The sequence below is a fragment of the Papaver somniferum genome, chromosome 9, assembly GCF_003573695.1.
Source record: "Papaver somniferum cultivar HN1 chromosome 9, ASM357369v1, whole genome shotgun sequence".
Taxonomy (NCBI): Eukaryota; Viridiplantae; Streptophyta; class Magnoliopsida; order Ranunculales; family Papaveraceae; genus Papaver; species Papaver somniferum.
In genome coordinates this window covers 188,365,437-188,377,115 of record NC_039366.1, presented here as the reverse complement: position 1 = coordinate 188,377,115, position 11,679 = coordinate 188,365,437, and the positions used below count along the sequence as shown (strand labels likewise).

The window sequence follows — 11,679 nt, the reverse complement described above, 5'->3', positions numbered from 1 at the left end:
GGTTCGAGCTAAGTATTCTTCACAGTATTTTTTCAATTGTTGTCATTTTCCCCAGCATATCACACCCATGTGCCGCAAACGATTTTCTTTTGCTTCTTCCGAATTTACTAACTCTACTGTTTTACCATGTTTAGTCGTATTGCTTGAATAATTTCCTGTTGCATGAACCAAGATTCAACATAAATGCATTTGCAATAAAATCTGAGCCAAAAATTTGTATTCCATGCGTGCTGTAAATACACATATATATTCACCTGCATCCGAGCTGAGATGCACGCCTCGTTTTGGCTTTGTTTCTCTTCTCCAACATCACACTTATACGTCGCAAACGATTACTCTTGCTTCTTCCAGAGTAACTGGCTCTATTGGCTTAACATTTGCAGTCAATGTACTTGTGATTTTCCTGTTGCATCAATTACTATATTGTAAAAAAAAAATCCCAGTGATCTCTAAAAAAATCAAAGCACGGAAAGATATCGGCCAGTTCAATGAAAACGTGCACACCAAATATACCTGCATTAGAGCAAAAATGTATGTTGCGTTCAACATGATTTCTTCCATGCATCAGTACGGAAAACAACATCCCAAGTCTAGAGAAAGCAAAGTATTTTCACTAGAAAGAAAACTAAATATATCTTTTGGTTGGTTAAATAGAACCATATTAACACCTGTGTCTTCTAGGATTTCCTTCTTATTTTTTTGTATGTCCTCTATTTTTTTGTTGATGCGCAGTTCTTCAAGGTAGATATAAGTATACGTTTCCCTCTCATATTGATCTTTAAGCATACTCTGTTTTTCATTTTGTGGATCTGTTTGTTTTTTTCATTTCTTGTTGTTAGCTTTGGTTCTCGTGTGCAGGTAGTGATACTCGTATCTGTATCTGCTACATAGTTCTTCCAGTTTCATCATGTGGATTTTTTTGGGTCCCAAATTTCTTCTTTTCTTATATTTGTTTTAGGTTTTCATGTCCATGCACAAAATCACACGTATTATTCCATATTATTCGTTATATATATATATATTTTTTAATTTTGGTTAGATACTGAAGATATTCTGGTTAAAAATCATGCACTAAATAATACATATTATTCCATATTTTTATTTTTATATTTCTTTTTTAATTTTGGCTAGATCCTGAAGATATTCTGGTTAAAAATCATGCACAAAATCATACGTATTAATTCCATATTTTTCTTTCTATATTTTCTTTTTTAATTTTGGTTGGATTCTGTAGATATTCTGGTTAAAATTCAAGACCTGTTATAAGGAAGGAAAATATCGTTAAGAAGATATCATTTCACGCAAAATATCAGGCGTGCAAAAAGGGTTTTGATATTTATCTTGGGGAAATTAGGCTAAGACCCAACCCATGGATAACCCATAATATGAGGCCATTAGTTAAAAAAGTTTTATTTCTAGGCCTTGAATTAAAAATAAATTTTAATTCGGTTGAAATGACCAGAATAACCTTCACTATATAAGTATCTAACCTAGGTTTTCTATCAAACTGACACATTCATTTTCATTTCAAGAGAGAGAGACTGAATCTCACCTGAGAAAACTGCCGGTCGAAAACCTTCAGAGAATTTTTTTTGCAGATCGAAGAAACGAAAAACTAAAACAGGTAGATTTCGATCAAATCTTCTTCTTCATGTTTAATCTTTTCTTCTTCTTCGTGTTTAACATGTTTTTCGATCTGTTTTTGGAACTGTTTTCGATTTATTTTTCGATCTATTTAATCTCAGTAAATTTGATCTGTTTTTCGATCTGTATTTGATCTGTTTTTTGCTTCATTCGTTGTTTGATTCAGTCCTTTTTTGATCAAAGAAGAAGACGATGAAAGAAGAAGAAGACGAACTGAGGTTTGCATATGTTTTCGATCTTCTCCTTTCCTCTCTGATTTTAGGGGTTAGGTTTACTTGATGATTTATGTTCAAGTATCATCTCAATCTTACGTTTATGATTTTAGTACTACTGGATTGATGTTTTCTTACTTTTTAAACTGCAGATTCAGATTCAATTTACATTTTGTGAAGTAAAATGGTGCGAGGAAGAAGCAATACTGCTGAAACAGATACTGGAATAACATGTATTAAGAGTTGAAATTATTTGATGATATGTGTTGTTATGATATAATGCTAGTAAAAACTATACATGCGATGTTGGTTGTGATGATCTAATGTAAATAGTTTTGAATGTATAACTATAAGTTACACATTCAAAATCTCACCACCAACTGTGTTGTGGTTTGTATACTGAGTGTGTAACTTGTAGTTACACATACAAATGAGCCTTTTTAACTATAAGTTACACATTCAAGATGTCACTAATGACTTGCAAATTGGCTGTGTAACTATAAGTTACACATTTAGAATCTCATGTTTGTAATGCATGTGCATGTGTAACTATAAGTTACACATTGAAAATCTAACCACTAACTTTCCAATTGACTGTGTAACTAGAAGTTACACATGCATAATAACATCACTGATTTTCCAATTGCCTACGTAACTAAAAGTTACACATGCAAAATATAACATACGACTGTATTGTGTTTGTAAACAATAGTTACACATCAAAAAATGACGTCTGTAAACCTTCATATGCATGTTTAAGTTAAGGTTACACAACACAGAATAGAATGATTCAGTTTGTGTACTTGGAAAATACACATAGTGTGTAACATGATTTTCATTTTGCAGTTAAAAATGACTGTATTTGATAAGTACACAACATACTGACTCATGCTATTTTTGTGTGTGATGTGTACATGAAACCTAAGACAGTCTTTGAATGCAATAAAGGATTTGGTAAAGGTGATAAAACCTATAGGACTGACTGATAGGGATCAGAGATATCTAAGGAAAGCTGCTTACGGTGAACTCGTAATGATGTATTACGATGACTATGATACAGCTGTACGAAGTACAACAAGACAAATAAGTACCAACAAACACGGCGTCTTGAAGCTTTTGAACTGCTTTGACATGGATTGTGAGACACCGTGTTCGTTCAAGTTTGGTGATGATAAGTTTATAGAGTCTACACCGGCAAAGCTGGCTGGTATATTTTGCATGCAGAGGATTGGAAGCAGAAAGGGTCAGAAGCTGTTAAAGTACTATTGTCCTAGTGATTTGATTGACAATGTTTTATACAACAAGTTCTTCACTGATATCAAATCTACAAAGCATCAGACGACAGTGACTAAGACAAACATTTTAGAGAAGATTAAACAAGTTATGACCAAAAGGACCAAAAGTGGGAAGAGAAAGAAAATTTATGAGAAGGATCTAGTTTGTTTGATAGGTCTTTATATTTGCTGTGTATTGTTTTTTGGCGACAAAAATGCCAATGGAGTGAACGCGAAATATCTTAGTATCGTTGAAACTTATGATACGGTGCTCAAGGTGTCTTGGCCTGATTTAATACACGAGCACTTTTTTTGAAGAGATTCATAATAATCTTGGTTTTTTGTCAAATATGAAGGCTTGTGTGCAATACCTACTGGTAAAAGCTTGTGTGTAATTTCTATTCCAGCAGTTTTAGTGTTACGTTGTGGATATTTTGGTTCAATCGACTAATTAAATAATTTATATGTTGCAGTTATTGTTTGCTGAACACGCACCACAAGGATTAATCCCGAAAGTTGAGAACCATGAAGAAGATATCCCGAGGGTTCGGAGGTAGGATATATACCAGACTTCTGATTACATTTATAGAACAGACATGACATAGTTTTCGGTAAGTGTTATATGTTAGTTGGTTTAGGTTTTGTAAATTTATGGTAATATAATTTAGATAAAACTTGGATGTAATTAAAATTGTCATGTGTAGCTATAAGTTACACATTTAAATGTGCTTGTGTAACTTATAGTTACACATGCAAAGATAACACAAGTGAATGCATTTTAAGTTACATGTGTGTATGTAACTTTAAGTTACACATATAAAATGTGCTTATGTAACTTTAAGTTACACCATATTCAGGTTGCATAACTTTAAGTTACAAATTTGTATATTTAGAATGTTCAACTGTTTTTGCTATCTCTTTTTAACCTCTTCATATGTTAATTGCATCCAACTCCTAGCATTGTGGCTGAGTTTTCACAGCTTGAGAAGCAGCTAGGGTTATCAACCGTGGAACCCAACAAGGACGACCTGCAAAGTTGGCTGAAAGCGCAAACCATTGAGAATGGACATCTGAAAGTGCAACTGCAAGCAATGTTTGAAGCAATGTATGCAATTGCCAGATTAAGGGATATCAGAAGGGGACCTTTCAAGAACAGCAGAATTCAAGATTCACAATTTTAGTTGCAAAATTATGGAAGCAATGGGTATTGATCCTTACAAAGTGACCCAGGAAGAGTTTATGCAACCTGAAGATGGTGGACATGGAGGTACTGAGCATGGGGATACTGAGCATGAAGAAGAAGAGTTACTGCATGGAGGTGCTGAGCAACAAGGAGATGGAGGTACTGAGCATATAGCTAGTGAGCATGAAGAAGAAGAGTCCGAGAAAGAGACTGAGCAAGAGAAAGATAAAGATGACACGGAAAAATCCTTCCATGAAGAATGTAAGTAGTTGTTCATTTTTAATATGATTCTTTAACTTGATAGAGGTACCCAATTAGTTGACACTAAGGTCTTTGAACCTTTTTAGTTTTATATTTTAGTTGTTCATTTTTAATATGCTTGTATAACTTGATTAGACTTAATAATTGTTGAGTAAACTAATCATATGGATGTGTAACCCCTAGTTGCACATGCTATATGCATGTGTAACTTCTGTTTACACTAGTTAGATGCATGTGTAACTCCATGTTACACTAGGTATCCATGCCATATTCATGTGTAACATGAAGTTACACATGCTAGTTATCCAAGCCAGTCGATTACACATGATATATTCTTCTTGAAATTTTATTAAAAAAATTTAACATCATCATCATCATCCTAATTCTCATTTCAATCCTTGTGTCATTCCATGTATGAGCCTTGAAGCTGGAAATACGCCAACAATTCTGCAAGCTCAAACTGTTGCATAGGGGCGCAAGGCTCCTCCAAAGAAGAAGCCCACTCGTAAGAAAAAGCGCACTATTGCAGATGTTGTTGATGAGGCACAGAAGAAAGCTGATGAAGAGACACATGCTGCTGATGAGGCGCAAAAGAAAGATGCAGAAGGTGGTGGTGTGGTTGAGCCGCATGAGAAAGCCGCAGTTGATGATGCAAATGTCATTGAAGAGACACCTGCAACTATTGGTGAAGGTTTGGTTCCGACTGCTCCAACTCAGCCAACACTTGTAACTTTTGAGGACAGTTTTGCTTCAACACAGTTTGAGGACTCCATGGTGATAACTGCTACAACACAGCAAACACAGCCTGAAAATACTCAGCTTGGTGCAACTAGAAGCTAACACTACTGATATGATGGATGTTGCAGTGAGTGAAATGCTAGATGAGATTATCGGCGACATTAACAAAAGTGAACATGGACCTGCAGTGATGGAGAAAGCAGAACCTAGCTCAAGTGGTAACCACTCTTCCTTCTGTAGCCGTTATTCCGTTTTATTTTTCCTTTATGTTTTGTTTGTGATGGAAGTGTAACTTCAAGTTACACATTGTAAAAGGCATGTGTAGCTTGAGGTTACATACAATACACTATATTTTGGCTTGTGTAAATTTAAGTTACATACATGTGCTAATTTTTTAGATTCTGCCTATATTTTTTTGCGCAGCTACAACACAGGAAAACTTTTTTAGCTTTGGATTAGATAAAACTCCAAAACCTGTAGGAGACTTACTGAAGGAAGTTGGGAATACAGTAAGAGAAAACCAACAAGCATTCATACAACAACGTGTGCTGAGGAATAGAAAAATTCCAACACAAGATCTGAAGCAGTATGAAAAGAAGCCAAAGAAGATTAAGAAGATTGTTAATGAAGAAAGAATGGCCGCAGTTCCAGAAGTAGAAAAAGAAAGAGTGGACGCAGTTCCAGAAGTAGAAGAAGAAAGAATGGCTGAGGTTGCTGAAGAAGATGACGGAACAATGAGAAAGTATGTGAAAGGTTCAGAAGTTATCAAAAGGCTGTAAGGCGAGAAAAAGAACAAAGTGCTTGAATATTTCAACACTCATCCCCAATCGTAAATACCTATAACCAAAGATTTTGTTATGGTGTTTAAATGTAGATTCTAATATAGAACGTTGTATCTTACTACTTGATTCTGTTATGTTGTTTAATTGTTTCCTTCTTTCTAATGTAGACACATTGCTTGGAAAGAGTACAACGACGATGGCCGCCCGTTTTGTGGTATAAGTGGAGAATTAATGCTCCAACTTTCCAACAAAGAAACATACTTGGAGGCAGAATTCATTAATTTCTATGTAAGCAGGTTGAGAAGAAAGATGAACTCAAACAACAATATGAGAAAGAGATATTCCTCTCGGCAAAAGCACACGTAAGTACTTCGAAATATTTAAAATTTTATTGCATTAATAATGTCTAGTGGGTGTTGTAAGATTATGATAACACGCTCAGTGTTTTTTCATGTGTAATCTGAGGTTACAAATGCAGTTATAATTTGTAATCTGAAATTACAGATGCAGTTATAATGTGTAACCTGAAGTTACACATTCTTGTTTTTCTATTGTAAAATCCAAGACCTTATATTTAAATTCTACTTACATAATCACTTGTGCATTTGTAAATTTTGATTTAAAATATGAGTTTGACATTCAAATTGGTTTTTGCAGAAAACTTACTCGGAGAGTAACGATGAATTCAAGAATTTTTGGATTCCAAAGCTTTCTAAGGAGTTTCAAAAGTAGAAGGGAGGTGCAGTCAGACTTTTCGCCCCAATGTGCAACAACAACTCACACTACACACTACTTGAGTATGACTTGAGGAGCGTTAGTGCTTGGTCCTACATGAACTCATCAAGTGTTAAGGAACTCAGGGGTCAACACTTAATGGAAGCCAGGAAATATGCATTTGCAATAACTAGAGAACTGTCACTCCGTTGTCATCTTTCTCTTGGAATGAATGAAAAAGTCAATTACCTCCCTTCGCCCCCACAAGGTTCAATTCCTGACTGTCTTCTATTTGTATGCAATTACATGAAGATGAGGATGAAGAGTAAACAGATGGATAAAAAATACTCATCAACTATGGTGTTATGGTGGACTGACAAGGTGAACAAGATGAGAGGAAGCATGCTTTATAATGTTCTGTCGGATCCATCCGCAGATGTGTAAAGCAGTCATTAGGATTAGGAAAAGATTCTACTACTTGCAAATTTGTTGTTAACTACAAGTCGTTGTTAGACTTGCAAAATATGTTGTTAAAACTTTTAAATTTCTTTAGTTAGTAGATTTTAACTTTAAGATATGTTCTTGATTTTGCAACAGGTTTAAATTCATTGAATTAAAAACTTTTATCTTGTTAGAACTTTTACTGTTGTGTGTACAGCTTTCATAAAACATGCAACATGTTAAGTAATTTAAAGTTACACTTATTTAACTTGATGCAGAAGGTGTAAGAAGAGTTTAAATATGCATTTATCATGTGTAACCTAATGTTCCACATGCATTCATAGCAGTGTAACTTCTGGTTACACATCCATTTTTTGTGTGTAAGCAGAAGTTACACAATCCATTGATCAAACGTACAGGTAAAGACAAAATATAATGGAATGTATAACAAGGTCAAATGCTGAAACATAGGTTAAGTAACTCATAGTTACACATGCAATTAAAACAAGTTGAATCAAAAAAATGTAAAAATAACAATGTGTAAGCAATAGTTACACATCCATATTTTATAAGTGTAAACCACAGTTACACATGCATTTCCTTCTGTGTTCAGGGTTACTTAACCTAATAGTTACTTAACCTGTGAACTCACAAAAATATAAAAACTTAATATTATAAAATCTGAATAAAAGATACTTGCACATAATCAACGTTGCAGAAAAATAAAAACGTTTGGTCCATGAAAACCAACATGAAGTAAATTAAAAAAAAATAATCAAAGACAAATAAGGATCCACACATAAAATCATTACTTGCAGAAATGAACTTTGGTAGGCTCAAGCTAGTGGGGTGTGAACTTCCGAGGATTCCTGCAACCTGCCTTGTTGTGACCTGTTTCCTTGCAATTGCTGCAATGAACTTTCCTCTTTACCTTCTTCTCACGTTTGCTTATAATTCTTTTCCCTGGTGGTCTACCTGGTTTCTTCTTCACGGTAGGCGGGTTGACGGTGTCGTCTGGATGATATTCAGCAGGCCTGTTGTAGCTGGGAATCGGCTGGATGGCATGCATATAAGTATTCCTAAAATAGTTACTTGTAAAATACGGTTAAATGAAGTCAATAGCCTCACGTTTAATCTTTTGTATGGCTGCAAGAGCATGAGCACAAGGAAAACCATATACGCGCTACCTTGAAGAAAACAAAAACAATAAAAAATCAGTTAGTTGCACATACAAAATCATAAAACACTCAGCTAGCTACAGGTGCATATACATGATGTGTATCTTTAATTTACACTTGCAAAATAGATGTGAAACTAGTATTTACACATGCCTATATCTAATGTAAAAGTGGATATACACATTCTAAAAAAAAAGAACATACAGAGAGAAGAAAAAACATAAGAAACCAAACCTTTGACAGGTGCAAGTCTCGTGTTCGAGATCCACCATGTGATACCTTTCGCTAACAACTTCAAACACGGTAGGACTAGCAACCAATACTTCCCAAGCCAAGCCTTCATCCTGAAGAGTCGCAAGCTTTTATTCATACTCAGGGGTTAATGGAGTCATCATATTAGCACCAATTTCACGACGCTCTGCCATCAAACAAATTATTTTCCTCCTAATCTGAAAAGGAAGAAAAAATTCATGAATACATAAAGTGACAAAACATGAAATAAAAGACAACAAACAATAAAAAACACACACACTCAATTAACCTGATCAAGAAGAGCAGATGCAGGCATCTTCTTGTGAACCAGAACCCAGCTATTGACTGATTCTGCTAGAGTAATAGATGTTCGTCTATACCGACAACCTTTGAAATAGGCATTCACATATGCTTTAGGTGGGATGGTCTCGATGTAATCAGCCACCCAATCGCATTTCAAGTCTCTAATCTTCTGTATGGCTTTCACATGTTTTTCAGGTGAGAGTGCATATGTCGCCTCTCGGAAATGGTCCATCACAAGCGTGTACCTAGGATCTGTTGCAGTGATGGGTGTATTTTTCGTCAAATGATAGTAGCAGAAGCTGTGGAACCCATCTGGATAGACAAGTGGAACACCCTACAAGAGTCCTTCATGGCGATCTGAAAGGAAGGTGATTGGCCTCCCATCACCAACAACTTCAGTCAAATTCCTTAGAAACCACTCCCAGTTGTCGACATTCTCGACTAGTGCAAAAGCAAGGGGGGAAAATCCTACAAAAAAAATTGTGCAGAATCGAAATAATAATAAGTTTCACACAAACAGAAAACAATGTGTAAATATAAGTTACACATGCTAAAATAAAATATGTAAATTAAGGTTACAGATGTTATTTTCTTAGTTACACACTGAGTAAAGTAATGTGTAACTGAGAGTTATACATGTGTAACTCTCAGTTATTTGTCAACTGAAGTTGTTCAAAAAAAAACATAAAAAAAGCATACCTTTACCACCATTGATCCCAGTAGCTGCCATCAAGCAACCTTTGAATGTACCAGTAAGGAAAGTAGTATCCAAGTATACCATTGGACGACAAAACCGGTATCCTTTGATGCATGCAGCAAATGCGATGAAGATCCGTTGGAACTGTTTATTTTCACGTTCAAAATTTATCACACTATCAGGGTTGGTTTCACTTATAACATTAATATACCACACCAAGTGCGAGTAGGACTTCACATCGTCGCCATAAATCGTCTCATAAACCTTTTCCCTAGCATTATAGGCCTGATAGCACTCCATGTTAATCCCATAGTTGGTCTGGAAATCAGCAGCAATTTGATTGGGCTTCTTGTGAGGATTTTTCCGAACTTCTTCCTCAATAAAACTAGACGAGAAGCTGGTGGAGTAAGTTTGGTTCAAGTTGCGCCCACCAGCACCACAAATGTGCTCAGGGTTATAAGACCTGACCTGAAGAGGTTCATACAAAATATAAACAATTCAACCAAAAAACAATATGGTGCAAAAAACATCATGTGTTAACCAAAGTTACACATACTGTAACAAAACATAACATATGTTAAGCATTAGATGACAGAACACGGAAAACCTACCTGAAACATTTCGTTCCTTTCATCGATAGAAGCTGCATGGAACCAGCCGCATTTTTCATCTGCACACTTAGCCGTGAACCTAAATCGCTCATTGTCAGTTACAATCATTTGGAAACCAGTGCGAAGACGATACTTGGTGAAAGCAACCCTGACTTGCTTAACTCCTTCAACAAACACATGACCAATCTCACCAAGAACCTTGGGCCAACCATCCGATAAACAAAGGTTTAGCAGGCTTGCTTTTATCTTCCAAATACATTGCAACAGTACGATTGTTTCTTGATGAAGACGTACTAGAACCATTAGAAATAGAAGAATCTGCCCTAGAGGAAGAGGCCACATGAGTAACATTTTGCAAGAAAATATCAGCACTAGTCTTCTTTTTACAGTTTGTGATTGATATAAGAGCCTGAAGCGAATAATCACAGTCAAGGGGAAAATCTTTCCCACCTTCTCGGAAGAAGAAAGAAATACCAAGTGGAGTAAAATGCTTCCATTCCCTGCAAACTTGTTCCTTAAAGTCATCAAGTTTGATATTAGTATTAACACGCATGGTAATGAAATCTGAAAAGTAGCGAACAACAACAATGCAACTAACAACAGCCATGACAACCTGAAAAATATCAAACACACAATAACAATATCAAAATTTTAAAACGAACGCAATTCACTCGGGGGCGTTTCCCCCTCGTGAGAAGTATATTCTATGCGGCAAGCTAAATATGAGTAAAAGATACAGACGATACAACTATTTACAAATAAACACGTTACAGGACATATATATGTAACTTCAACTTACACATGCTTAAAATACAACATGATATATATGTGTAAACTAAAATTACACATGCTACAACTAAAAAACATCTGCATCTTCCTCACTCATGCTTAAAATACAAACATGATATATATGTGTAAACTAAAATTACACATGCTTAAAAATTCAACAGGATATATATGTGTAACCTAAAGTTACACATATTGTAACAAAAAAACAACATGTCTAAGAAATCAATTTGAAGTTGTTCTACTGAAACAAAATTGTTTCTTCATACTCCTCCCAGTATCAACAAAAAGTAAAACAACAAATTAACAGACCGGACATGCAAGAACAACAAATAATTAAATTCTTTTTTGAAAACAGATCTGAAATCAAAACAAAATAAAATTCTTACCTAGATTTGTTTTTCTTTCTTCTCAAACAATGTTTCTTCTGTTCCTCTTTTCAGTATCAAACAAACCTGTGTAAGCATTCAACAAAAACATAATCAGAATCAAAAGCAAATAAAAAAAGTGAAAAAACTAGATCGCAATAGTAACAATAAAAAACAATTGAATTGAAAACTAGATCGAAATCACAATTCATACCTACGTTGATTTCTGTATTCC

The 11,679-nt window shown here is 35.1% G+C and overlaps 1 long non-coding RNA gene across 1 annotated transcript; it reads left to right on the top strand.

Annotated features, from left to right (window-relative positions):
- Positions 1 to 1,541: 1,541 nt before the first annotated feature.
- Positions 1,542 to 2,046, top strand: LOC113314213. Its single transcript, XR_003342326.1, has 3 exons — positions 1,542 to 1,624; positions 1,811 to 1,862; positions 2,009 to 2,046. It is a non-coding gene; the product is annotated as an uncharacterized LOC113314213 (long non-coding RNA).
- Positions 2,047 to 11,679: the final 9,633 nt, after the last annotated feature.